Below are 26,199 nucleotides of genomic sequence, written 5' to 3' on the forward strand. Positions count from 1 at the left end.
CTTGTAGCGGGGGTCTAAAAGTGTCACCAACCAGTAATGACGGTCACCCAACATTTTGACAACGCGAGGGTCACGGTTAAGGCAGCTTAACATAAAGTCAGCCATGCGTGTCAGACTGGAAACAGGCAAGACTTTCGTGTCCTCACCAAGATGACGACTGACCATGCTCTCCTCTTCCTCCTCCCCCCTGTCCTCAGACCACCCACGCTGAATCGACGGTATGAGAGTTGTATAGGTACTACCGTCTACAGCGCATGATACCAGCTCCTGTTCTTCCTCCTCCTCCTCCTCTTCTCCCTCATTGTCCCCCAATGCACATTGGGATGAGATGAGGCTGGGCTGTGTGTAATCGACCGCTATGGCTTCTTGATCCATCTCTTCATACTCTGGCTGCAAAGCCTCCTCTTTAATTCTCTGCAGAGAGTGTTGCAAAAGACAGACAAGTGGAATGCTGACGCTAATGATGGCGTCATCGCCACTCACCATCTTGGTGGACTCCTCAAAGTTTGTCAAGATGGTACATATGTCAGACATCCAGGTCCACTCCTGAGGTCTTATGTGTGGAGTCTGACCTGAATATCAATGGCCTTGTGGCAGCTGGTACTCCACAACTGCTCTCTTCTGCTCACAAATCCCTTGCAACATGTGGAGGGTAGAGTTACAACATGTGGGGATATCACACAACAATCGGTGTGACGGAAGCTGCAAACGCTGCTGCAACACAGCAAGGGCAGCGGAAGCATTAGCCAACTTGCGAAAATGAGCTGACAGGCGGCGTACTTTGACGAGCAGATCTGGCAACTCGAGGTACGATTTAAGAAACCGCTGAACCACGAGGTTAAGCACATGAGCCAGGCATGGTACGTGTGTGATCTCGCCTCGCCTCAGAGCCGCCACCAGGTTAAGGCCATTGTCACACACGATCATGCCTAGATGTAGGTTCAGCGGTCTCAGCCACAGATCTGCCTGCTCTTTCACAGCTGTCCACAACTCACAAGCAGTGTGAGGTTTATCACCTAAGCTTATGAGTTTCAGCACAGCCTGTTGCCGCTTGGCGGAGGCAGTACTGCATTGCTTCCAGCTTGTAACTGATGTGGTGATATCTGAGATGGAGGCTGAACATGAGAAGGAGGAGGAGGATGATGCGCAGGAGCTGTACACTGTGGGGGCAACTCTGACTGACATAAGGCCCGAAATCCTCGGTGTGGGGGAGGATGTGTTCCGTCCCAAGGTCCGACTGGGTCCCGGCTTCCACTATTTTTACCTAGTGTGCCATCAGGGAGATGTACCGTCCCTGGCAACAAGCACTTGTCCACGTGTCCGTTGTCAGGTGGACTCTCCCAGTAACTGCATTGTTGAGGGCACGGCAGAAGTTTTGGGACACGTGCTTGTGTAGTGCGGGGATGGCACACCGGGCAAAATAGTGTCAGCTGGGGACCGAGTACCGAGGGACGGCCACCGCCATAAGGTTGCGGAAGGATTCCGTCTCCACCAGCCTAAAAGGCAGCATTTCCAACGCAAGCAGTCGTGAAATGTGTGAATTTAGGACTGTGGCCTGTGGGGCGTTGGCTGTGAATTTCCGCTTTCTTTCAAAGGTCTGGGATATGGACTATTGAATGCTGCGGTGGGACGTGGACGTGAACGTTGATGCTGTTTATTGAGAAACTGCCATAACAAGTGAAGAATGAGAGGAGGGGGCATCTTTGCATGCAGTATGGACAGGGGATTGCCTTGCACACACAACAGGGGGTTCTATTGCACGCACAACAGTGGAAGAAGCAGTGGTGACACCCGCTGACACTGGTCGTGAACACTAGGGGTTCACGCCACAAAGTTGGGTGCTTTGCTTCCATGTGCCTGATCATGCTGGTGGTGGTCAGGCTCGTAGTTTTGTCACTCCTGCTGATGCTGGCATGGCAGGTGGTACAAATGGCATTTTTGGGATTATCAGCAGAGTCTTTAAAAAAATTCCACACTTGGCAAGACCTACAGGTTGTACTGGCAACGTCCCTCGTGTTGATGTTACGGGGAACTGTTGCCTGCCTTCTGTGTGCGGCCACCACACTGCTTCTTCCTACCTGTTGGGGTACTCTGCTTCCCTCCCCCTGTGTGGTGCTGGCCTCGCTCTGCATGTCCCCCTGCCACGTTGGGTCAATTACTGGATCATCCACCACCTCCTCCTCTTCCACTTGCACACCACGTTCCTCCTCCTCACTTCCTGGCAATTGTGTCTCGTCATCGTCCACCTCTTGTGACAAATTGCCAGCGTCGGATTCCTCTGGCCATGGCTGTTCAAATATTTGGGCAACGCTACATGGGATCTCCTCTTCCACCACTTCAAGCGGAGCAGGCGAGGGGCACAAATCTGGAAATGGACCAGTGAACACCTCTTCAGAGTGTCCAACTGTGGGATCAGTTGCTGTCTGACGACACTCGGCATGGTGGGAGGAATGAGCATCAGGGTGAGGAGGAGTATGCGGTCGAGACTCACGGCTACAAAGATTTGACCGAGTGGAAGACAGACCGGAGGTGGTGGTGTCCAGGTAACTGGAAGTAATATCTGCTATCCAATTAATAACCTGTTCACACTGATCAGTTCGCAATACTGGTGTTGTTCTGTGCTTCCCTAGTAATTCGGTCAAGAACTGGGAGTGAGAAGATGTGGCTGTTGGTTGTGGCACATTTTCACCTTGGCCACGGCCCCGTCCTCTGCACGCACCATCACCAGAACGTCCAGTTCCACGTCCCTTGCCACGCGCTTTGCCCATTGTAAATGAAGTAAAATAGCTTACACTCGCACTATCAATGGAAAAAGGGTAATAAAAAGGAGATTAGAACCGTGGAAGAGGAAAACCACAGTTCTATTTCTCTTGCCTCCACACGACTCTTTTAAACATTCTGAACAATCAGGGAGAAACTATTACTGCTTTTCTTTACGGAAAAAATACCAAAAGCAGGATAATAGAGATTTTTTACCTTGGAATGGCAAAACCACAGTTAGAATTTACTGGTGTATACCAGACTCTTTTAAACAGATATATTTGTGTCTGAACAATCAGGAGACACTATTACTGTTTTTCTTTACGGCAAAAAATGCCAAAAGCAGGATAATACAGAGATTTGACCCATGGAACTGCAAAACCACACTTCTATTTCTCGGGCCTACACCACACTCTTTTAAACAGATATATTTGTGTCCGAACAATCAGGAGACACTATTACTGTTTTTTTTATGGCAAAAAATGCCAAAAGCAGGATAATACAGAGATTTGACCCGTGGAACTGCAAAACCACACTTCTATTTCTCTGGCCTACACCAGACTCTTTTAAACAGATATATTTGTGTCTGAACAATCAGGGAGACACTATTACTGTTTTTCTTTATGGAAAAAATACCAAAAGCTGGATAATTGAGATTTTTTACCGTGAAATGGCAAAGCCAAAGTTATAATTTATCTCTTTTAAACAGATATATTTGTGTCTGAACAATCAGGAGACACTATTACTGTTTTTCTTTACGGCAAAAAATGCCAAAAGCCGGATAATACAGAGATTTGACCCGTGGAACTGCAAAACAACACTTCTATTTCTCGGGCCTACACCAGACTTTTTTAAACAGATATATTTGTGTCTGAACAATCAGGAGACACTATTCCTGTTTTTCTTTACGGAAAAAATACCAAAAGCTGGATAATAGAGATTTTTTACCGTGGAACGGCAAAACCACAGTTATAATTTACTGGTGTATACCAGACTCTTGTAAACAGATATATTTGTGTCTGAACAATCAGGAGACACTAATACTGTTTTTCTTTACGGCAAAAAATGCCAAAAGCAGGATAATACAGAGATTTGACCCGTGGAACTGCAAAACCACACTTCTATTTCTCTGGCCTACACCAGACTCTTTTAAACAGATATATTTGTGTCTGAACAATCAGGGAGACACTATTACTGTTTTTCTTTATGGAAAAAATACCAAAAGCTGGATAATTGAGATTTTTTACCGTGAAATGGCAAAGCCACAGTTATAATTTAACTCTTTTAAACAGATATATTTGTGTCTGAACAATCAGGAGACACTATTACTGTTTTTCTTTATGGCAAAAAATGCCAAAAGCAGGATAATACAGAGATTTGGCCCGTGGAACTGCAAAACCACACTTCTATTTCTAGGGCCTACACCAGAATATTTTAAACAGATATATTTGTGTCTGAACAATCAGGAGACACTATTACTGTTTTTCTTTACGGCAAAAAATGCCAAAAGCAGAATAATACAAAGATTTGACCCGTGGAACTGCAAAACCACACTTCTATTTCTCTGGCCTACACCAGAATATTTTAAAGAGATATATTTGTGTCTGAACAATCAGGGAGACACTATTACTGTTTTTCTTTACGGAAAAAATACCAAAAGCTGGATAATACAGTTTTTTTACCGAGGAACCTCAAAACCACAGTTATAATTTACTGGTGTATACCAGACGTTTTTAAATAGATATAGTTGCGGCTGAACAGTGAGCGACACACTCAAACTGTTTTTTTAGGTAAAAATGGCTAATACAGAGGTTTGAACCGTGGAACTGTAAAACCACACTTCTATTTCTCTGGCCTACACCAGACTCTTTTAAACAGATATATTTGTGTCTGAACTGTCACAGACATATATTTTTTTTTTTTTGGGGGGAGGGACACCAAAAGGTTAATAAGATGGGTATTTGTACAGTGTGAAGGACGAAAAAAAAAAAGAGGATTTATATGAAAAAAAAGGATTTTTTCTGGCCCCCGAGACCTGGAGCTAATTCTAGCAATTTGAGCAGCACCACACAGGACTGTAATGCAACGTTTGCTGGTATAACCACTGTGTCTCCTATCCATCCTGCCTGATATCTGGGATGGATATTAGTCCTGAGAAGGACTGTTTGTTTGATTTAGCAGGCTTTAGAGACCCTACACTACCTATTTCGCACTAAAAATCTCTCCCTAGCTCAGCAGCACTTTCCCTACACTAGCTGATCCCGGCCGTCTGTGTCCAAGATGGCGGCGCCTGGTTTTAAATACTCGAGGTGACGCTGTGCGGCCAGCCAATCAATGTAATACCCACAACCAACATGGCTGCAGCATTACAGTGACTGGCTGGCAATCCCTGCATGTTCATTGGCTCTGTAAAGAGCGCCAAACATGCAGGGCGAAGACCCGAGCTCCCGCCCGAGTAACCCGGAAATGCTCGGTGCTCGCCGAACATCCCGAGTAGCGTGATGCTCGGGCGAGTACCGAGCAGTGTCGAACATGCTCGCTCAACACTAGTCCCAACCCTCCCTGATGGTATTGATATTGAACTCTAGATACTCCTGCACCATCCTCTCCGGTCGTTCACCACATGTCAGACTTGTTCTCTGTTGTGCTGGTGCACGAGCTGGTGCAAAAAATGTGTGAATGGACTCCCAGAAATTGCTTCTGCCACTTACTCTGCTGCTGCAGCTAATGTTTTTGGCATTGACGAACTGACGTGCCGGAGATTAAAAGACTACAGCTGTATGCACACTGTGTGCCTCACTGTTTTCTTGGGGAAAAGCTTGTTTCGATACCCCAACATAAGCGGGTCCCTTTCCAGAGCAGGAAGCCTCTGGCAAAATTGACTCTTATAACGTGGATCTAACAGATTGACGACCCAGTAGTCAGAATTATTTCGACTCCTAACTATACGGGGATCATGTTGCAGATAGTGCATCAAAAAGGCACTCATATGTCGGGCTCTTCCATTAAAGGAGGTCCAAATCCAGGCTGTATTGAGGGCTGCGTAATGTTGATGCTTGTTTCCTACATCCCCTGCTGCCAACCATGTTCAAATGAGAAGGGATGATTATCCTCTTCATCCTCTGACAGCTGCTCGCCCATCACCTCTTCCTCCTCCATTAGTTCCTCAGTTCTTGCACCTTGACTAACAGTTTGCCTGGTATCACCAAACCCCCGCTGTAATCCATCGTCACTTGGCATCTGCTTGTGTGACGACAGTCTGGAAATTTGAGAAATTGGTATCCCTTCTGCATCCTCCTCTTCTTCTGGGGCCACCACCTCCTGCCGCAGGTTATTCAAAGTTTGCTCCAGCATGTATATGACAAGAATAGTGATGCTGATGACGGCATCGTCAGCGCTAACTAGTTTAGTAGGCATTTCAAAACCATGCAGAAGGGTGCAGAGGTCCTTAATCTGTTCCCACTCCGCAAATGTGATATGCCTCAAGTTCATACTGCGTTGTCCCAAGCTATACGTCAGAGCTCGTTGCCGCTGGCACAGTCGCTGCAACATGTGCAGAGTAGTAGTGTTGAGCCACCCCCGTAGTGTTCGGGTTCGGTTCGGTTCGTCGAACACCGGGATGTTCGAGGAACTGTTCGTCGAACTGTTCGTCGAACACCTTAGAACACCGTCGAACACCGTTAAAACCAATGGCAGGCAAACAAAAACACATAGAAACACATAGAAAACACCTTCAAAGGTGTCCAAAAGCTGACAAACTGCTCAGAAGACGCTTTCCTTAAAAAAGCCGGCCGGCAATTCAGCAGCGGCATACACCGGTACCCGACAATTTAGACAAGAAGGAATAGAGCCTCACACATAGATTAGATAGATAGAAACATGTCAGTCACATATATATGAAGTACAGTGACAGTGTTGCTTACTGTACTTGTCATTTAGTGTAAAGGATTTATTAAAAAATATAATAGTGTTTTCATGCACCGTCTCTTTAAAAAAGCCGGCCGGCAATTCAGTATCTGTACCCGACAATTTATAACAGACAGAATAGAGCTTCACACATAGATTAGATAGATAGAAACATGTCAGTCACATATATATGAAGTACAGTGACAATGTTGCTTACTGTACTTGTCATTTAGTGTAAAGGATTTATTAAAAAAAATAATAGTGTTTTCATGCACCGTCTCTTTAAGAAAGCCGGTCGGCAATTCAGCATCTGTACCCGACAATTTATAACAGACAGAATAGAGCTTCACACATAGATTAGATAGATAGAAACATGTCAGTCACATATATATGAAGTACAGTGATAGTGTTGGTTACTGTACTTGTCATTTAGTATTAAAATAAAGGATTTATTATTAAAAAAATTGGCGTGGGGTTCCCCTTAATTTTAGTCTCTAGCGGAGGTTAAGCAGACAGCTGGGGCAGATGTTTGAAGCCTGGGAAGGGGGTAATACCCACGGAGCTTCCCAGGCTACTAATATGAGCCCCCAGCTGAATACATAGCCTTTACTAGCTATTAAAATGGGGGACCCCCCCTCAAAAAAATGACGTGGGGTCCCCCCTAATTTAATAGCTAGCAAAGGCTAGGCAGACAGCTGGGGGCTGATATTAATAGCCCAGGAAGGGAGCCATGAATATTGGCCCCCTCCCAGGCTAGAAACACCAGCCGTCAGCCGCCCCAGAAATGGCGCATTCATAGGATGCGACAATTCTGGCACTTAGCCTCGCTCTTCCACGCTGCCCTGTAGCGGTGGCAGGGGGTAATAGGGCTGGGGTTGATGTCAGCTTATAATGCCAGCTGACATCAAGCCCAGGTTAGTAATGGAGAGGCGTCTATAAGACACCCCCATTACTAACCCCATAGTCAAAGTTAAAAGAAAACACAAACACCCAGAATAAAGTCCTTTAATTGAAATAAAAACACAATCCTTTATTGTTCTAAATTAAACCACACTTACCATCACGCCCATTCCAGCTGAAGCCAACGATCTCCTGCAATAAAAGAAAAATAATAAACCAACCTCATCCTTACCTTTCCATGGTTCCCACGACAGCTTCAGCTCTGCTACATCGAGATGACAGGCTGGACCGCAGCAGAACGCCGCCATCCAGCCTGTCATCCCGCAGACACTGAGAAGCGCAGGCATGCTTGCGCTCTGCAGTGTCTGGCTGTGATGGCATAAAGATGAGACGAGTTCATGTCCAATGAACTCGGCGCACCTCATGCACGTCACTGACAGCGTGGGAAAATTCTCACGCTGAAGCGCTGAGTGCAGGAGAATTCTCCCACGCTGTCAGTGACGTGCATAAGGTGAGCTCATGTCCAATGAACTCAGCTCACCTCCTGCACGTCACTGACAGCGTGGGAGAATTCTCCTGCACTCAGCGCTTCAGCGTGAGAATTCTCCCACGCTGAAGCGCTGAGTGCAGGAGAATTTTCCCACGCTGTCAGTGACGTGCATGAGGTGAGCTCATGTCCAATGAACTCAGCTCACCTCATGCACCTCACTGACAGCGTGGGAAAATTCTCCTGCACTCAGCGCTTCAGCGTGAGAATTCTCCCACGCTGAAGCGCTGAGTGCAGGAGAATTTTCCCACGCTGTCAGTGACGTGCATGAGATGAGCCGAGTTCATTGGACATTAACTCGGCTCATCTGGATGCCCTCACAGAGAGACACTGTGGAGCGCAAGCAAGCCTGCGCTTCTCAGTGTCTGCGGGATGACAGGCTGGATGGCGGCGTTCTGCTGCGGTCCAGCCTGTCATCTCGATGTAGCAGAGCTGAAGCTGTCATGGGAACCATGGAAAGGTAAGGATGAGGTAAGGATGAGGTTGCTTTATTATTTTTCTTTTATTTCAGGAGATCGTTGGCTTCAGCTGGAATGGGCGTGACGGTAAGTATGGTTTAATTTAGAACAATAAAGAATTGTGTGTTTATTTCAATTAAAGGACTTTTTTCTGGGTGTTGTGTTTTTTTTAAATACTTTACTAGAAATTCATGGTGGTCATGTCTAATATTGGCGTGACCCCATGAATTTTGGGCTTAGGGCCAGCTGATAATGCCAAGCTGGCCCTAACCCCTTTATTACCCAGTGAGCCACCGCACCAGGGCCCTGGATGAGTTGGGTACAGCGCCAGAAGATGGCGCTTCTATGAACGCGCCATTTTCCGGGGTGGCTGCGGACTGCAATTTTAATAGCTAGTAAAGGCTATGTATTCAGCTGGGGGCTGATATTAGTAGCCTGGGAAGCTCCGTGGGTATTACCCCCTTCCCAGGCTTCAAACATCTGCCCCAGCTGTCTGCTTAACCTCCGCCTAAAATTAAGGGGAACCCCACGCCAATTTTTTTAATAATAAATCCTTTATTTTAATACTAAATGACAAGTACAGTAACCAACACTATCACTGTACTTCATATATATGTGACTGACATGTTTCTATCTATCTAATCTATGTGTGAAGCTCTATTCTGTCTGTTATAAATTGTCGGGTACAGATGTTGAATTGCCGGCCGGCTTTCTTAAAGAGACGGTGCATGAAAACACTATTATTTTTTTTAATAAATCCTTTACACTAAATGACAAGTACAGTAAGCAACACTGTCACTGTACTTCATATATATGTGACTGACATGTTTCTATCTATCTAATCTATGTGTGATTCTCTATTCCTTCTATTCTAAATTGTTGGGTACAGATGCTGAATTGCCGGCCGGCTTTTTTAAAGAGACGGTGCATGAAAACACTATTATTTTTTTTGATAAATCCTTTACACTAAATGACAAGTACAGTAATCAACACTGTCACTGTACTTCATATATATGTGACTGACATGTTTCTATCTATCTAATCTATGTGTGATTCTCTATTCCTTCTATTCTAAATTGTCGGGTACCGCTGCTGAATTGCCGGCCGGCTTTTTTAAAGAGACGGTGCATGAAAACACTATTATTTTTTTTGATAAATCCTTTACGCTAAATGACAAGTACAGTAAGCAGCACTTTCACTGTACTTCGTATATATGTGGCTGACATGTTTATATCTATCTAATCTATGTGTGAAGCTCTATTCTTTCGGTTCTAAATTGTCGGGTACCGGTGTATGCCGCTGCTGAATTGCCGGCTTTTCGTGTTTCACTGTGAGCACTGTTCCCATCGATTTGGGCAATCACTGTAATGCCACAACCACCATGGCTGTGGCATTACAGTGAGTGGCAGACAATCCCTGCATGATTGCTGCTCTAAATAGCACCAGACATACAGGACACGCTTTTGGTGCACGAACAGTTATCGAACATAACCTCCAACAGCCGAATTTTTTGCAAATCGTTCGGGTTCGTCGAACAACTCGAACACCGCCCAAAACAGCTCGAATTTGAGATTGGCGAACAGTTCTAGTCGAACACCGCTCATCTCTACAGAGTAGAATTCCACCGCGTCGGATCAACCTGTTAACTGGCATGGACAAAGACCTCTGTATCGATGCAAGTTGATGACATGAGGGGTGCAAACGGTGGAAGTGAGCACACAGCTTCTGTACTTTGTGAAGCAGCTTATCCAAGCCAGGAAAGTGGCAGAGAAATTGCTGTACCACCAGGTTGAGGACGTGAGCCATGCAAGGCACGTGTGCGAGCTTGCCTCAGCCTAGGGCCGCTAACATGTTTTCACCGTTATCGTACATGGCCTTCCCAGACTCTAGGTTCAGTGGAGACAGCCATTGCTCAAACTGAGCCTGGAGAGCTGCTCACAACTCTTCACCTGTATGACTGCGATCTCCAAGGCATATTAATTTGAAGACTGCCTGATTACGGTGAGCCCTGACTGCGCAGTAAGGAGGTGGTGTGCATTCGCTCCGCACCCTTGGAACGCGTGTCTCGTTAAGGCAGAGGTTGAGTGCGCAGGTGGAGGCCCTAGAGAAGGTGGAGGATGCAGAAGGAGCCGAGGAAGTGGGAAATACAGAGGTTTCTTCTACAAGCGATGTGAGACCTGCATGACAATACTTGGCACGGTAACAGAGGAGGAAGAAGCAGCGGATGCATTTGATGGGGCAGCTGATGGTTGTTGAGGTGCGCTGGTCCGAATTTCAGCACGGTAAGGTTACCAGTGTAAAGAATGTTGTTTGAGCATGTGAACATTCATGCATGTAGTTGTCAAATTATTGCAGTTTTTCCCCTTACTGAGTTTTTTTATCGTAAAGTTTGCAGATTGCGTGAGTTGGCTCATCCTTTGCAGTGACAGAAAAGGCCCTTGCTAGGCAATCCTTGCTTCCCCTGCGAGCTGCAGACCCGTGACCGCTGCTGACCACAGCCATGGATGTGGCTAAGGATGCAGTGATCCTCATGCTTGCATCACTCCGTGTCTGCAACGTAGGGTGAAATGTAACCTCCTCGTCTTCTTCCTCCACCTCCTCAGATGAGCTACTCAGATGCGTGACTCTTGGTTCACACCAAGTAGGATCTTCAACCTCGTCATCATCCAATGTGTTATCCCATTCCTCGCCCTCAGAGTGATCCCTCTCCTCTTGTTGCCCTGACAGCACAGTACAGTCCGCATGAGCCTCAGCTATCTGAGTCTCATCGAGATCACCTCCCTCCCCTGTGGTTAACGTCTGGTGATGAGGGTCAGGAACCTGCTCGGACCCTACTTCGTCCTGCCCCGAATCCAAACTAAAAAAAATTTTGGACATCAGTGCAGATTCTTTCCTCCCCTTGACTCTGTGACAGTTTGGAGTACACTACTGATGCCCATGGTGTAGAATGGGTGAAGAGTTCTACAGACTCGCCCATCTGTGGTTTGCTACAGTCAGTTGGGCAGTTGGCTCGTTGTGAAGCGGGGGAGAAGCATAGGTAATTGGGGTGCCACCTCTGTGGACTGTACTGCGTGTGATGTTGAGGTGGAGGAAGAAGAGGAGAAGGCACTGAAAGCAGAGCTTGCCATCCAATGGAGCACCTGCTCTTTTGGGGACTTATCAACAAGGCGTATCGCTGTGCAGCTGCCAAAAGTAAGGGAGTGCAGTAGGCCTTCCACTAACATAAGTTGTCAGTTGTCTTTGGATAGGACCTGTTTGTGTTGGTTCACTAGTGCTTTCAATAACGTTACCACGTACCCCACGTACACCTATTCCCCCTTTCACCATGCCCTCTCTTTTTCCCATTCATGTTGGTCAGATACAGTGGTAGGAGCACGCAATTAACTAAAGAAAAATACATTTTTTTTCCTGTTCAATAGCTCAGCACACACCTGAACTTCAGCAACACTAAATGATAAGGTAAGATGTGGCCTGCCGCATAACGTTGCTAACAGACAAAAGAAATTTGTTAGTGTGCATGAGGCGGATAAAACCTACGAGATATTCTCCAAACAATCTCAAACTGAGATGTCCCCTGCTGTATTACTTTAGTAACAAAAGAAAATATTTTTTTTGAATGTGGATGAGGCCAGAATGACATAGAATATATGCTCCAAAATATTTAAAACTCAGATCTAGCCAGCTGTATCACTTTACTCAGAACAAAAAATATTTTTGGGTTACTCTGCATAACCTTTGCGTCCAGCTGACATTGACTGCTGGATTATAGCACTGTATGAATTTTAGCACAGGAAAAAAAATTTTTGGACTTGGCCTAGTAAGAGAAGTTTTTTTTTTACTGTGAAACCTGGACAAGTTCAACCCCACTAAAATAGGATCTGCCTTTTAGCAGACTGGATAAAATTTGCCACAGTAAAAAACCTTTGGTGGACTCTGCCTGCCAACCAAAAATATATATAGGTTTGACTGTGCATATAAGCTGAATTTGACTGCCACTGACTTTGTAGTTGGCTTATAGCACTGTATGACTTTGGCACAGGAAAAAATACCAAGAGAAAAAAATTATTTTTTGTATTACTCAGAGCAAAAAATATTTTTGGGTTACTCTGCATAAGCTCTGCGTCCAGCTGACTTTGACCCTCACTGATGTAGTAGCTGGCTTGTAGCATTGTATGACTTTTGGCACAGGAAAAATATTTTTTGGATTGGGCGTAGCAAGAGAAAAAAAAATTTTTTTTTACTCTGAAACCACCTGAAGTTCAACTCCACTAAAATAGTATCTACACTAAAAAAAACTTTAGTGCACACAGCTTTCAATATCACAATTGCAACAGAAAAAAAAACTGATTTTGTGCTCTGCAATAAGAAGCTCTGCAGACTGTGCAGAACACAATTTCAACCCCACTAAATAAAAAGGTGCACTGCGCTTGCTTGATCACATTAGCAAGTGCAAAAAATGATTCAAGGTATACTGAGACATGGAGCTCTATACCAGCGGTGCACAGAACTATTGCATGGCTGTGTGCCCACTATGCGTTTTTAAAGCGTTTCCGCAGTGCCAATTCTGCTGCAGGAACGCTTAAAAAACGCTTGGTATAAGGTCGGCAATGTTCCCCAATGATAATGCGCATGTGCTATGCACATGCTGCGGAAATTTCCGCTGCGGATTATCATTGCGGAAAAATCCGCAGCACTACCAATTATTTTGCGTAATCGCGGCATTTTCGCCGCCATTGACTTGCATTGAATCGCATAATATCCACATGACTACATGTGCAAATGCGGATATTAAGCGATTCAATGTGCAGATGGTACCCGGGTTTGGAGAAGAGGAGACTCTCCTCCAGACCTGGGTACCATAGTACCTGTAAAAAAAATAATTAAAATAAAAAATAAATACACTGCTCAAAAAAATTAAGGGAACACTTAAACAACAGAATATAACTCCAAGTAAATCAAACTTCTGTGAAATCAAACTGTGCACTTAGGAAGCAACACTGATTGACAATCAATTTCACATGCTGTTGTGCAAATGGAATAGACAATAGATGGAAATTATTGGCAATTATCAAGACACCCACAATAAAGGAGTGGTTCTGCAGGTGGGGACCACAGACCACATCTCAGTACCAATGCTTTCTGGCTGATGTTTTGGTCACTTTTGAATATCGGTTGTGCTTTTACACTCGTGGTAGCATGAGACGGACTCTACAACCCACAGAAGTTGCTCAGGTAGTGCAGCTCATCCAGGATGGCACATCAATGCGAGCTTTGGCAAGAAGGTTTGCTGTATCTGTCAGCGTAGTGTCCAGAGGCAGGAGGTGCTACCAGGAGACAGGCCTGTACACCAGGAGACGTGGAGGGGGCCATAGGAGGGCAACAACTCAGCAGCAGGACCGCTACCTCCGACTTTGTGCAAGGAGGAACAGGAGGAACACTGCCAGAGCCCTGCAAAATGACCTCCAGCAGGCCACAAATGTGCATGTGTCTGCACAAATTGTTAGAAACTGATTCCATGAGGGTGGTATGAGGGCCCAACGTCCACAGATGGGGGCTGTGCTCACAGCCCAACACCGTGCAGGACGCTTGGCATTTGCCACAGAACACCAGGATTGGCAAAGTCGCCACTGGCGCCCTGTGCTCTTAACAGATGAAAGCAGGTGTAACGGGTCTGGGAGGTGGAACCTCTGAGCAACGATGCAAAGGGGCAGTCCTTGTAAGGAAGCTGGTGGCTCCCAGGGTAGGCGAGCAGGTAGTCACGGCAAGTGACGGGGACAGTCTCTGGGTAGAAGGGCAGGAGGTCACGGCAAGTGACGGGGACAGTCTCTGGGTAGAAGGGCAGGAGGTCACGGCAAGTGACGGGAACAGTCTCTTGACAGGCGGGTGGTCACGGCAAGTGACGGCTAAGCCTCCCGATAGGCTAGCAGGCGGGTAGCAGGTGGACGCTCCCAGGTGAGCGGGCAAGAGTCTCTGGACAGGCAGGTGGTCACAGCAGGTGACGGCAGAGCCTCCAGGTAGGCTAGCAGGCAGGTAGCAGGCGGATGCTCCCAGGTGAGCGGGTAAGAGTCTCTGGACAGGCAGGTGGTCACAGCACGTGACGGCAGAGCCTCCAGGTAGGCTAGCAGGCAGGTAGCAGGTGGACGCTCCCAGGTGAGCGGGTAAGAGTCTCTGGACAGGCAGGTGGTCACAGCACATGACGGCAGAGCCTCCAGGTAGGCTAGCAGGCAGGTAGCAGATGAGCGCTCCCAGGTGAGCAGGCAATCAGATCTATAGACAGACTGGCAGGGCTGGTAGGCAGACTGTCGGACCGCAGGAATGCAAGTAGATAGACAAGTAACAGGCAGGTAGCAAGCAGGATTCTGGCAGGTAACTGGCAGGTAACTGGCAGGTATCTGGTAACGGGACCTGAGGGCTGAAGCAGAGTGATAAGCTATGCAACAACATTGCTCGGGCACCTCCATTTTGGAGGAGGTGCCTTATATATGGTGAGGTCCTCCGGCCATTGGCCGGGGACTCCTAAGGACGGCGCGCGCGGCCCCTTTAAGAAAGGGGGAGCGCGCACGCGCGCGCCCTAAGCACAGTGGCCAGGAAGCAGCGCACGCTGCCAGCAGAGCGGGAGGAAGACGCCGGGCACGGAGCGGAGAGGTGAGGGGAACAGCGTCCCTGCCTAGCAGGAGGCAGGGACGCCGACGCTACAGTACCCCCCCCTTTAGGCCCCCCCTTTTTTAGGCCAGACAGAAATTTATCATGGATGAGGGGGGCATGGATGTTCTCCCGGGGCTCCCACGTTCTCTCCTCAGGACCAAACCCCTTCCAATCCACTAGAAAAAAGGTCTTTCCTCTTACCCTTTTGGTGGCCAGAATGTTCTCTACCTCAAACTCGTTTACAGCGGAAACCGGAGCAGGAGGCGTACCTGTAGACTTGGAAAAAGAGTTAAGTACCACGGGTTTGAGGAGAGATACATGGAAGGAGTTAGGGATCCGCAAGTTGGCCGGGAGTTTCAATTTATAGGCCACTGGGTTGATTTGTTTGGTAACTTCCAGTGGGCCGATGAACCGAGGCCCTAACTTGTAGGAAGGAATCTTGAGCCGGCCATACTTGGACGAGAGCCAGACTTTATCTCCAGGATGGAATTGTGGAGGATCCAGGCGTTTTTTGTCAGCATGTCTTTTCATCTGCTTGGACGACTGAAGGAGTGCGGATCGGGTACTCTCCCAAATTTAGGAGAATTCGCTAACGAGAGATTCCGCAGCCAGATTGTCCACCGAGGTGGAGACGGGAAATGGGATCCGAGGATGCTGACCGAAGACTACAGAAAACGGGGATTTGGAGGAAGATTCTCTCTCGTGATTATTGTAAGAGAACTCGGCCCATGGTAGGAGATCCACCCAGTCCGAATGGTGGGCATTAACGAAGTGCCGGAGGTAACTGGTCAGGATCTGATTGATCCGCTCCACTTGACCATTGGACTGTGGGTGGTAGGCGGAGGAGAAGTCCAAGGTGACGTCCAGCAGCTTACATGTGGCTCTCCAGAAGCGTGAAGTGAACTGAACCCCACAATCCGACACGATGTGGAGGGGCAGGCCATGGAGACGGAAGATGTGGCGGATAAAGTCTTTAGCCAGCTCGAGTGCAGACGGGAGGCCCGGCAGGGGAATGAAGTGAGCCATCTTGGAAAAGCGGTCAGCGACCACCCAAATAACCGTACAACCGGCAGAGACAGGGAGATCCGTTGTAAAGTCCATAGTTATATGCTGCCACGGGGCAGCAGGTACTGGAAGAGGAAGGAGGCGACCGGCTGGCAGATGTCTCGGAACCTTGTTGCGGGCGCAGGACACACAGGCTGAAACAAAGTCTATTACGTCCTTGTGCAGGGTAGGCCACCAGTAATGCAGGGCAATAAGCTGGAGGGTCTTTTTCTGACCGGCGTGGCCAGCTAGCTTAGACGAGTGACCCCAGTGTAGGATCTTCTTCCGATCAGATACTGTTACGAACGTCTTACCGGGAGGGAGACGATTTAGATTCACGGGGACCACCTGCATTACTCTGGCGGGATCAATGATGTGCTTAGGCTCCTCCTCTAGATCAGACACCAGGAAGGATCGGGACAAGGTGTTAGCTTTAATGTTTTTGTTTGCCAGGCGAAAATGAAGAACGAAATCAAAGCGGGCAAAAAGCAAATACCACCGGGCTTGCCGCGGGTTAAGTCTCTGGGCGCTCTGGAGGTAAGCCAAGTTCTTGTGGTCTGTGTAAATAATTACCGGGTGAAGAGCCCCCTCGAGCAGGTAACGCCACTCCTCCAGTGCCAGCTTAATGGCCAATAACTCTCGGTCTCCTATAGAATAATTGCGCTCAGAAGGGGAGAAGAGTTTGGAGAAGAAGCCGCAAGTTACCATTCTTCCGGAAGACGACTTTTGGGTAAGTACCGCTCCGGCTCCAGAGGAGGAGGCGTCCACTTCCAGGAAGAATTGTTTGTTGCCGTCCGGACGATGCAGCACCGGGGCGGAAGAGAAAGCCTGTTTTAAGGAAAGAAAGGCTTCCTCTGCTTCGGGCGGCCATTCTCTGGGATTAGTGCCCTTACGGGTGAGCGCAGAGATTGGGGCAGTCCGGGAAGAGAAGTGCGGTATGAAGAGGCGATAGTAGTTGGCGAAGCCCAGGAACCGCTGAATAGCCTTCAACCCCTCTGGTCGGGGCCACTTCTGGATGGCAGACAGTTTCTCAGGATCCATTCGTAGGCCGGTCTGAGAGATTATGTAGCCCAGAAGCGGAAGCGAGGTCTGCTCAAAGAGGCACTTCTCATATTTAGCATAGAGGTGGTTCTGCCTGAGCCTGAGCAGGACCTGACGAACGTCCCTCCGATGAGTGAGAAGATCCGGAGAGAAGACCAAGATGTCGTCCAGGTACACCACCACGCAGGAGTAGAGAAGGTCACGGAAGATGTCATTGACCAACTCTTGGAAGACGGCGGGAGCGTTACAGAGACCGAAGGGCATTACCAGGTATTCATAGTGGCAGTCCCGGGTGTTGAATGCCATCTTCCATTCATCCCCCTGACGGATACGGACCAGGTTATACGCCCCACGGAGGTCCAGCTTGGTGAAGATTCTAGCCCCCCTCAGACGGTCAAATAATTCCGGAATGAGCGGAAGGGGGTATTTATTCTTCACCGTGATCTGGTTAAGGCCTCTATAGTCTATACAGGGACGGAGTGAGCCGTCCTTCTTTTTGACGAAGAAGAAGCCTGCTCCCGCCGGCGAGGTCGATTTCCGGATAAATCCCCGGTCCAGATTCTCCTCAATATATTCAGACATGGACCGGGTCTCAGCAGCGGACAAAGGGTAAATACGCCCACGGGGAGGAGTAGCGCCGGGCATCAGGTCGATTGGGCAGTCGTATGGTCTATGATGGGGTAATGTCTCTGCCTCCTTTTTATTAAAGACGTCCGCATAAGACCAGTAGGGAACCGGAAGACCAGGTAGATTGGCTGGGGTAGGAGAAGGACGGACAGGATGGATGGGAACTAAACAAGTCTTATGGCAGTCCTGTCCCCAGCGAAGGACTTCTCCGGCCTGCCAATCAAGCACGGGTGCATGTTTCTGAAGCCAAGGTAGGTCTAGCAAGAGGGCGTGAGAGAGTCCAGGCAGAACATGAAAGAAGATGCTCTCTGAGTGCAGCATTCCCACCTGCAGGGTTATGGATTCGATGATGAGTTGGATGGGATGTGGTAAGAGGCCCCCATCTACGGCAGCGACAGACAAGGGTACAGCTAGAGGTTTGGTGGGAATGCGGTATTTCTCAACCAGGGACTGAGAAATGAGATTTCCGGCAGCTCCAGAGTCAAGTTGGGCTAGTTCAAAATAACGGTTCTCCCCGCAGATGATAGAGACCGACAGCAACAGAGATGGAGAGGGTTTACTCTTTTCTAGGACGACCTCTCTGAGCGATCCTAGACACAGGCGTTTCCCGACCTCTCCGGGCAGGAACGGATCCGGTGCTCCTTACTGCCACAGTAGAAGCAGCTCCCCTCGGCTCGGCGTAACTCTTGACGGGTCTTGACCATCTTGGTCTGGTCGACCTGCATAGGCTCGGGTGAGTGCGCCTGGGAAGTAACGGGAGAAGTGATGGGTTTCTGGAAGATAGGGGCTAGACGTGGAAACCTCCTCTCATGGGTGACCTCTTTGGCGCGCTCCTGGACCCGGATGTCTATCCGGGTGGCAAGAGTTATTAAGTCGTCGAGAGTGGTAGGAATGTCCCGACCGGCGAGTTCATCTTTAATACGGCCGGACAGACCCTCCCAAAAGACAGACACCAGGGCGTCGTTATCCCAGGCCAGCTCCGAAGCAAGGGTACGGAACCATATGGCATATTGGCCCACAGTGAGATTTCCTTGACGGAGGCATAGCAGAGATGATGCGGATGAGGTCTTCCGTCCTGGTTCGTCGAAGACTTTCTGGAAAGCCGTGAGAAAGGCTGGCAGGTTGGACACTAGGGGGTCTCCTCTCTCCCATAGAGTATTTAGCCAAGCCAGTGTCTCTCCCGTGAGATGGGACATGATGAAGGCTACTTTGGCTCGGTCGGTGGAAAACTGGTGTGCCAACAGTTCGAAGTGCAGAGTGCACTGGTTAATGAAGCACCGTGCCTGGCTGGGATCACCGTCAAAACGAGGAGGAGCGGAGAGGCGGGGACCGGGAAGAGATGCCATGGTGTTGATGGGCTGCGGCGGTGCCGGGGTAGTAAGTGTGCGTGTGGAGGCAGCTCCCGAAGAGGTAGACAATGTGTCCAGGTGGGCGTTAACACTACGCAGATGACTCAGGATGGACTCCTGTTGGGACCTCTGACGGGAAAGTTCATGACACAAGTCCGAGAGCGAGGGAGCTTGGGTGCCACCGGGTTCCATGGCCCGAGCAAACTGTAACGGGTCTGGGAGGTGGAACCTCTGAGCAACGATACAAAGGGGCAGTCCTTGTAAGGAAGCGGGTGGCTCCCAGGGTAGGCGGGCAGGTAGTCACGGCAAGTGATGGGGACAGTCTCTGGGTAGAAGGGCAGGAGGTCACGGCAAGTGACGGGGACAGTCTCTGGGTAGAAGGGCAGGAGGTCACGGCAAGTGACGGGGACAGTCTCTGGGTAGAAGGGCAGGAGGTCACGGCAAGTGACGGGAACAGTCTCTTGACAGGCGGGTGGTCACGGCAAGTGATTGCTAAGCCTCCAGATAGGCTAGCAGGCGGATAGCAGGTGGACGCTCCCAGGTGAGCGGGCAAGAGTCTCTGGACAGGCAGGTGGTCACAGCAAGTGATTGCTAAGCCTCCAGGTAGACTAGCAGGCAGGTAGCAGGTGGATGCTCCCAGGTGAGCGGGCAAGAGTCTCTGGACAGGCAGGTGGTCACAGCAGGTGATGGCAGAGCCTCCAGGTAGGCTAGCAGGCAGGTAGCAGGCGGACGCTCCCAGGTGAGTGGGTAAGAGTCTCTGGACAGGCAGGTGGTCACAGCACATGACGGCAGAGCCTCCAGGTAGGCTAGCAGGCAGGCAGCAGATGAGCGCTCCCAGGTGAGCAGGCAATCAGATCTATAGACAGACTGGCAGGGCTGGTAGTCAGACTGTCGGACCGCAGGAATGCAAGTAGATAGACAAGTAACAGGCAGGAATCAAGCAGGATTCTGGCAGGTAACTGGCAGGTAACTGGCAGGTATCTGGTAACGGGACCTGAGGGCTGAAGCAGAGTGATAAGCTATGCAACAACATTGCTCGGGCACCTCCATTTTGGAGGAGGTGCCTTATATATGGTGAGGTCCTTCGGCCATTGGCCGGGGACTCCTTAGGACGGCGCACGCGGCCCCTTTAAGAAAGGGGGAGCGCGCGCACGCCCTAAGCACAGTGGCCGGGAAGCAGCGCGCGCTGCCAGCAGAGCGGGAGGAAGATGCCGGGCACGGAGCGGAGAGGTGAGGGCAACAGCGTCCCTGCCTAGCAGGAGGCAGGGACGCCGATGCTACAGCGGGTTCACACTGAGCACATGTGACAGATGTGACAGAGTCTGGAGATGCTTTGGAGAGCGATCTGCTGCCTGCAACATCCTTCAGCATGACCGCTTTAGCAGTGGGTCAGTAATGGTGTTGGGTGGCATTTCTTTGGAGGGCCGCACAGCCCTCCATGTGCTCGCCAGAAGTAGCCTGACTGCCATTAGGTACTGAGATGAAATCCTCAGACTCCTTGTGAGACCATATGCTGGTGCAGTTGGCCCTTGGTTCCTCCTAATGCAGGACAATGCCAGACCTCATGTGGCTGGAGTGTGTCAGCAGTTCCTGCAAGATGAAGGCATTGAAGCTATGGACTGGCCCGCCCGTTCCCCAGACCTAAATCCGATTGAGCACATCTGGGACATCATGTCTCGCTCCATCCACCAACAGACTGTCCAGGAGTTTGCAGATGCTTTAGTCCAGGTCTGGGAAGAGATCCCACAGGAGACCATCCGCAACCTTATCAGGAGCATGCCCAGGCATTGTAGGGAGGTCACACAGGCACGAGGAGGCAACACACAATACTGAGCCTCATTTTGACTTGTTTTATGGACATTACAACAAAGTCGGATACACCTGTAGTGTGTTTTTCCACTTTAATTTTGGTGGTGACTCCAAATCCAGGCCTTCATTGGTTAATAAATTTGATTTCCATTTTTGTGTGATTTTGTTGTCAGCACATTCAACTTTGTACAGAACAAAGTTTTCAATGAGAATATTTTATTCATTCAGATCTAGGATGTGTTATTTGAGTGTTCCCTTTATTTTTTTGAGCAGTGTATTATACTTACCTTCTGATGGCACCCGGTCTCCTCAGCGATGCATCCTGGTTTCCCGGCAGCTCCCGATGGTTTAAAAGGACCTGCGATGATGTCATTTAGCCATGTGACGGGTCATGCGACAGCTGACATCAGCGATCACGTGACCCGTCACATGACTAAATGATGTCATGGCAGGTCCTTTTACACAACCGCGAGACACCGGGAAGCCAGGACGCACTGGAGAAAAGACCGGGGGGCATCAGAAGGTAAGTATAATATTTATTTTTTATTTTTTCCATTCTTTTACGGTCACACTGTAGCGCCCCGAGGGTTCGGCCGCTACAGGGGTATTGCACCTCAACCAGAGGTGTGATATTCCACTCCCGGGTAAGGATGGAGTATGGAACAGGGCTTAATTAGCTGCTTACACCACACACACCCCATTTCCGGGGGACAGCTCGACGGTGCTCCCATTTATATATATGTGTAGGCACAACTGACTATATCCCTGGCTGGAGTGGGGAGGGGGGAGGGAAAACCCAGTGGTGTAGGAGCAGATAGGGGTTGGGTTCTGAGCATAGGTAGGAGCTCATTGGGTGCTGGTCACCTGAGCTCACACACAGAGGAGGAGGTATATAAGGCGGGCACCATCTTAGTTCAGGGTTGAGAACAAGTATGAGAAGTTGAGAGGAGAGCTGACTGGGAGCAGCAGCTCAGGCTGCGTGCTGCTCCAAGAGGCAGGCCTAGAGAAGAGGCCGGGGCCAGAGTGGAGAAGAGGAGAAGGAACGGAACAGAAAGAGAAAGGAACAGAACAGAAAGTGAAGGAACCAAGGAGTAGAAAGGCTCAGAGACACAAAGGCAGAAGGGACCCTAAGGACCAGCGTGATATTGGGTGATGGGTCAGGCAAGAGAAGGGTACCGGATCCCAAATTGGTGGAGGTAAATCATCCCTCAGCCAAGAACCGAAGGTCGTGATCATCTATTGGTGCGACCCCCCGCTAAACCTACTAGGAAGGCACCACACAGGGTCAGGGAGGCTGGCGCCAAGTTCTCCCGGAGAAGGCCCGAGGCAGCTGGACAGAAGTTTGGTCACTGGTGGTGCACGGCCAGAGAAAGGATAGAAGGGAGTTCTAGGCTATACTCCTGAATTGCCTCGGGGTTGACCGAGCCCCGCACCTGTTGGACGCAGCACAGCTTGGGCAGTCATTGCCGGCAGAAGTGACTCAGATATCAACTGTGAGTAAAAGACACTGGACTGCAACACGTTGACTCTGTGTTTCTTACCGCGTCAGCACTAACGGTACTGGGACGCCCTGCACCACAACCCCCACCATCTACACTCACTGCCCTGAGGCTACACTCCTCCCGTGGGGAGTTATACTATTCTCTGCTGCACCCACAACACCAGCCTCAGCGGTCTGCCCCGCAGCGGCGGTTCGCCCTGACCGCAATCCACGGGTGGCGTAGTCGGACATTCATAACTATACAAATAGTCAGCCACAGCATTTGGTATGACCACCCTGAGCCACGGGATCGGGTTGCCACCACTACCCCCAACATTGTACTGAAGGCCGGTTCCGGGTGCCCCACGGCCCAGGGGGCGAGTCAGCTTTGGCGTAGTCGGCAGGATCGTGACCAACCTGCCACAAACGGGTATTGCGCGCCTGAAAAGAGACTGTTTCACTCTATTAAAGATGCCGCCCGCCCCAGAAGAACGGACGCCATAATGTGCGCGCCAAAAGATAACAGGAAGCCACCTCCCATCGCGGGCCAGGTCCCAGAATGGCGCCAAAGAAGGAGCCCACCCTCAACAGCCATGAGTGTGGCTGTAGAGATGTCCATCAAGGTGGGGGGGCTGCCCCTGAAAGTGATTGTCAGCAGATTGCCCCAAGACCACCCCCATTTGGGGCGGAAGGAGAAGAAAACTGTGGGGCAGGGTGTGGTTTGGATCAGTCTCACCAGACCACACCCAGAGATGGAGAGAGGAGCCAGCTCCAGCACCCTGGCGAGGGGCCTGCTGCAGGCCGATTCCCCATGCAGCTTCACGGAGCTGCTAGCGCAACTCCCCAAGGAGGACCAAGAATACATGCGGGCTGCGCTGGAGGATCTGGACCGGAGGATGGTCCGAGCGCAGCGGGACTTCATCGCCGGGTGGAAGGGGGAGATGGCCCGACGGGCCGTGACCCAGCCGCAGGGGACGCTGCGACCATCCAGCAGCTCGCCTGCCTGTGAGGGCGGTGAGAGTGGACCAGAGGCCAAGGACGACGCCACGGAGGAGGCAGCAGCAGCGGAGGCAGGTAACGGGGGCGTCCTTACCCCGAGTCCTGGGGCCGTAAAATTGCCCCTGCATCCTGTTGCGGAGCCAGAAGCCCCGGGAACCATCACTGTCACCGCGCCTCCACTGCTACCAACCGGTCCCAAGGCCGCCGACACCGCCAGTGAGCCCCACTCCGCGCCGTGCCCTCTGACTCTGGGCACGATCGGAAGATGTCCACCGCAGGCCTGATCGCAAGGCCTAGTGCCTCCGGGCGCCGCTATCCCGCCAGCGCCCCCTACCTCTACCATACCACCTCTGGGCGTGGACATGTTCGCCCAACACACAAGTCCAGATGGACAGCTTTTCATCTGGCCCCCCGGATGGGTTAACCCCCGTCTCCGTTGAGGCCCGTACGCGGAGGCCGGAGCCCGGCCTGAGCCCCTCATACCTGCTCTGGAGCCCATGGGAGTTTCCCAGCCCCCGATGGAGGACGCCCAGTATGAGTGGGACCCGACCGGAGAAGATCTGATGGGGTTCACCCAGGAAACGCGGGGGGGCCCAGCTCGCCGACGGGAGTCTAGCCGCCAGCAGTTGGCGCTGTTCGAAAGAGAGCAACGGGAGTGGTGCGTAATGCAGGAGCAGTTGCAAGCTCAAGGTGCGGAGCAGAAGATGAGAACCCGGCGAGACCCCCAAGCTACCCGCGGTCCCCGAGCCACCGGGACTGTTGTAAAATTCCAAATGGTGCACGGCTGGGGTTTCATCAGGGACCCGAACACAATAAGCGATGTGTCCGTAACCCGGAGGGATGTCGAGAGACACCTGCCGGAAGGTCATCGCGGGAGGAATCTGTACCCAGGAGACGTAGTGACTTACACCAGACACCAAGGCGTAAAGGGGTGGTACGCCCTCCACGTCCACAGAGTAATAGAAGAAGAGCAGTGCTACTCAGTACCTGGTGATCAAGCGGGCCCGGACGGGCCTGAAGATTATCGTGAGCAAGGCGCATATGGAGGACATCGCTTACAGTAAAACGGAAAAGCGTCAGTGTATATAGTTACCTGTCAGAGTACAAAGGACTGTTATAGGACTGTTTCAAATTTAAGTGTGGTCCCCGTCGGGACTGATATTGAACTGTGCAAAGTTATCCCTTTTCCCTAACCTGGCTGAGGACTGAGAGCAGCCATCCCCTTCCCAAACTGGCCGAGGACTGAGAACGGCCGTCCCTGTAAATAGTTGCGCTTCCTAAAGCGCCCCCCACTGGTTTTATAAAAAAAAAAAAAAGGACTGCAACATCTACCTCAGGAGAAGTTTGCTAGACTTTTGCACCTTTAAGAAAAATGGACACCTGGCTGCAAGTTGCACCGCAGTCAGAGCACAAGAAAATATTTTACTTAAAAATGTTTCATATGAAAAGTTTTATATGCTGCTAAAAGAATAATATGATAGTAAAAATATTTTATATAGTGTCTGATAAAAGAGTTCCAGTAGTGTTCAAAATATTTTATAAAGTCTAGTAAAAGAGAAGTGTTGAAAAAGAGAAAAATGTTTCCCATAAGGGGAATTGACTAATGTCGGTCGTTTTCTAAATGTAAAAAGTTATTGAAAAAGTTTTGCATGTCTTGTAAATCAAATGTTTTTGCTCTTTTCCAGCCCGAGGACGTGCTGTGGTTTACCAGGGGGGAATGTAGCGCCCCGAGGGTTCGGCCGCTACCGGGGTATTGCACCTCAACCAGTGGTGTGATATTCCACTCCCGGGTAACGATGGAGTATGGACCAGGGCTCAGTTAGCTGCATACACCACACACACCCCATTTACGGGGGACAGCTCGACGGTGCTCCCATTTATATATATATATGTAGGCACAACTGACTATGTCCCTGGCTGGAGTGGGGAGGGGGGAGGAAAACCCAGTGGTGTAGGAGCAGATAGGGGTTGGGTTCTGAGCATAGGTAGGAGCTCATTGGGTGCTGGTCACCTGAGCTCACACACAGAGGAGGAGGTATATAAGGCGGGCACCATCTTAGTTCAGGGTTGAGAACAAGAAGGAAAAGTTGAGAGGAGAGCTGACTGGGAGCAGCAGCTCAGGCTGAGTGCTGCTCCAAGAGGCAGGCCTAGAGAAGAGACCGGGGCCAGAGTGGTGAAGAGGAGAAGGAACAGAACAGAAAGAGAAAGGAACAGAACAGAAAGTGAAGGAACCAAGGAGTAGAAAGGCTCAGAGACACAAAGGCAAAAGGGACCCTAAGGACCAGCGTGATATTGGGTGATGGGTCAGGCAAGAGAAGGGTACCGGATCCCAAATTGGTGGAGGTAAATCATCCCACAGCCAAGAACCGAATGCCGTGATCATCTCTTGGTGCGACGCCCCCCGCTAAACCTACTAGGAAGGCACCACATAGGGTCAGGGAGGCTGGCGCCAAGTTCTCCCAGAGAAGGCCCGAGGCAGCTGGACAGAAGTTTGGTCACTGGTGGGGCACGGCCAGAGAAAGGATAGAAGGGAGTTCTGGGCTATACTCCTGAATTGCCTGGGGCTTGACTGAGCCCCGCACCTGGTGGACGCAGCACGGCTTGGGCAGTCATTGCCGGCAGAAGTGACTCAGA

The sequence above is a fragment of the Phyllobates terribilis genome, unplaced genomic scaffold (assembly GCF_046119375.1).
Source record: "Phyllobates terribilis strain yellow unplaced genomic scaffold, ASM4611937v1 Scaffold_4__5_contigs__length_816908805, whole genome shotgun sequence".
NCBI classification, from domain to species: Eukaryota; Metazoa; Chordata; class Amphibia; order Anura; family Dendrobatidae; genus Phyllobates; species Phyllobates terribilis.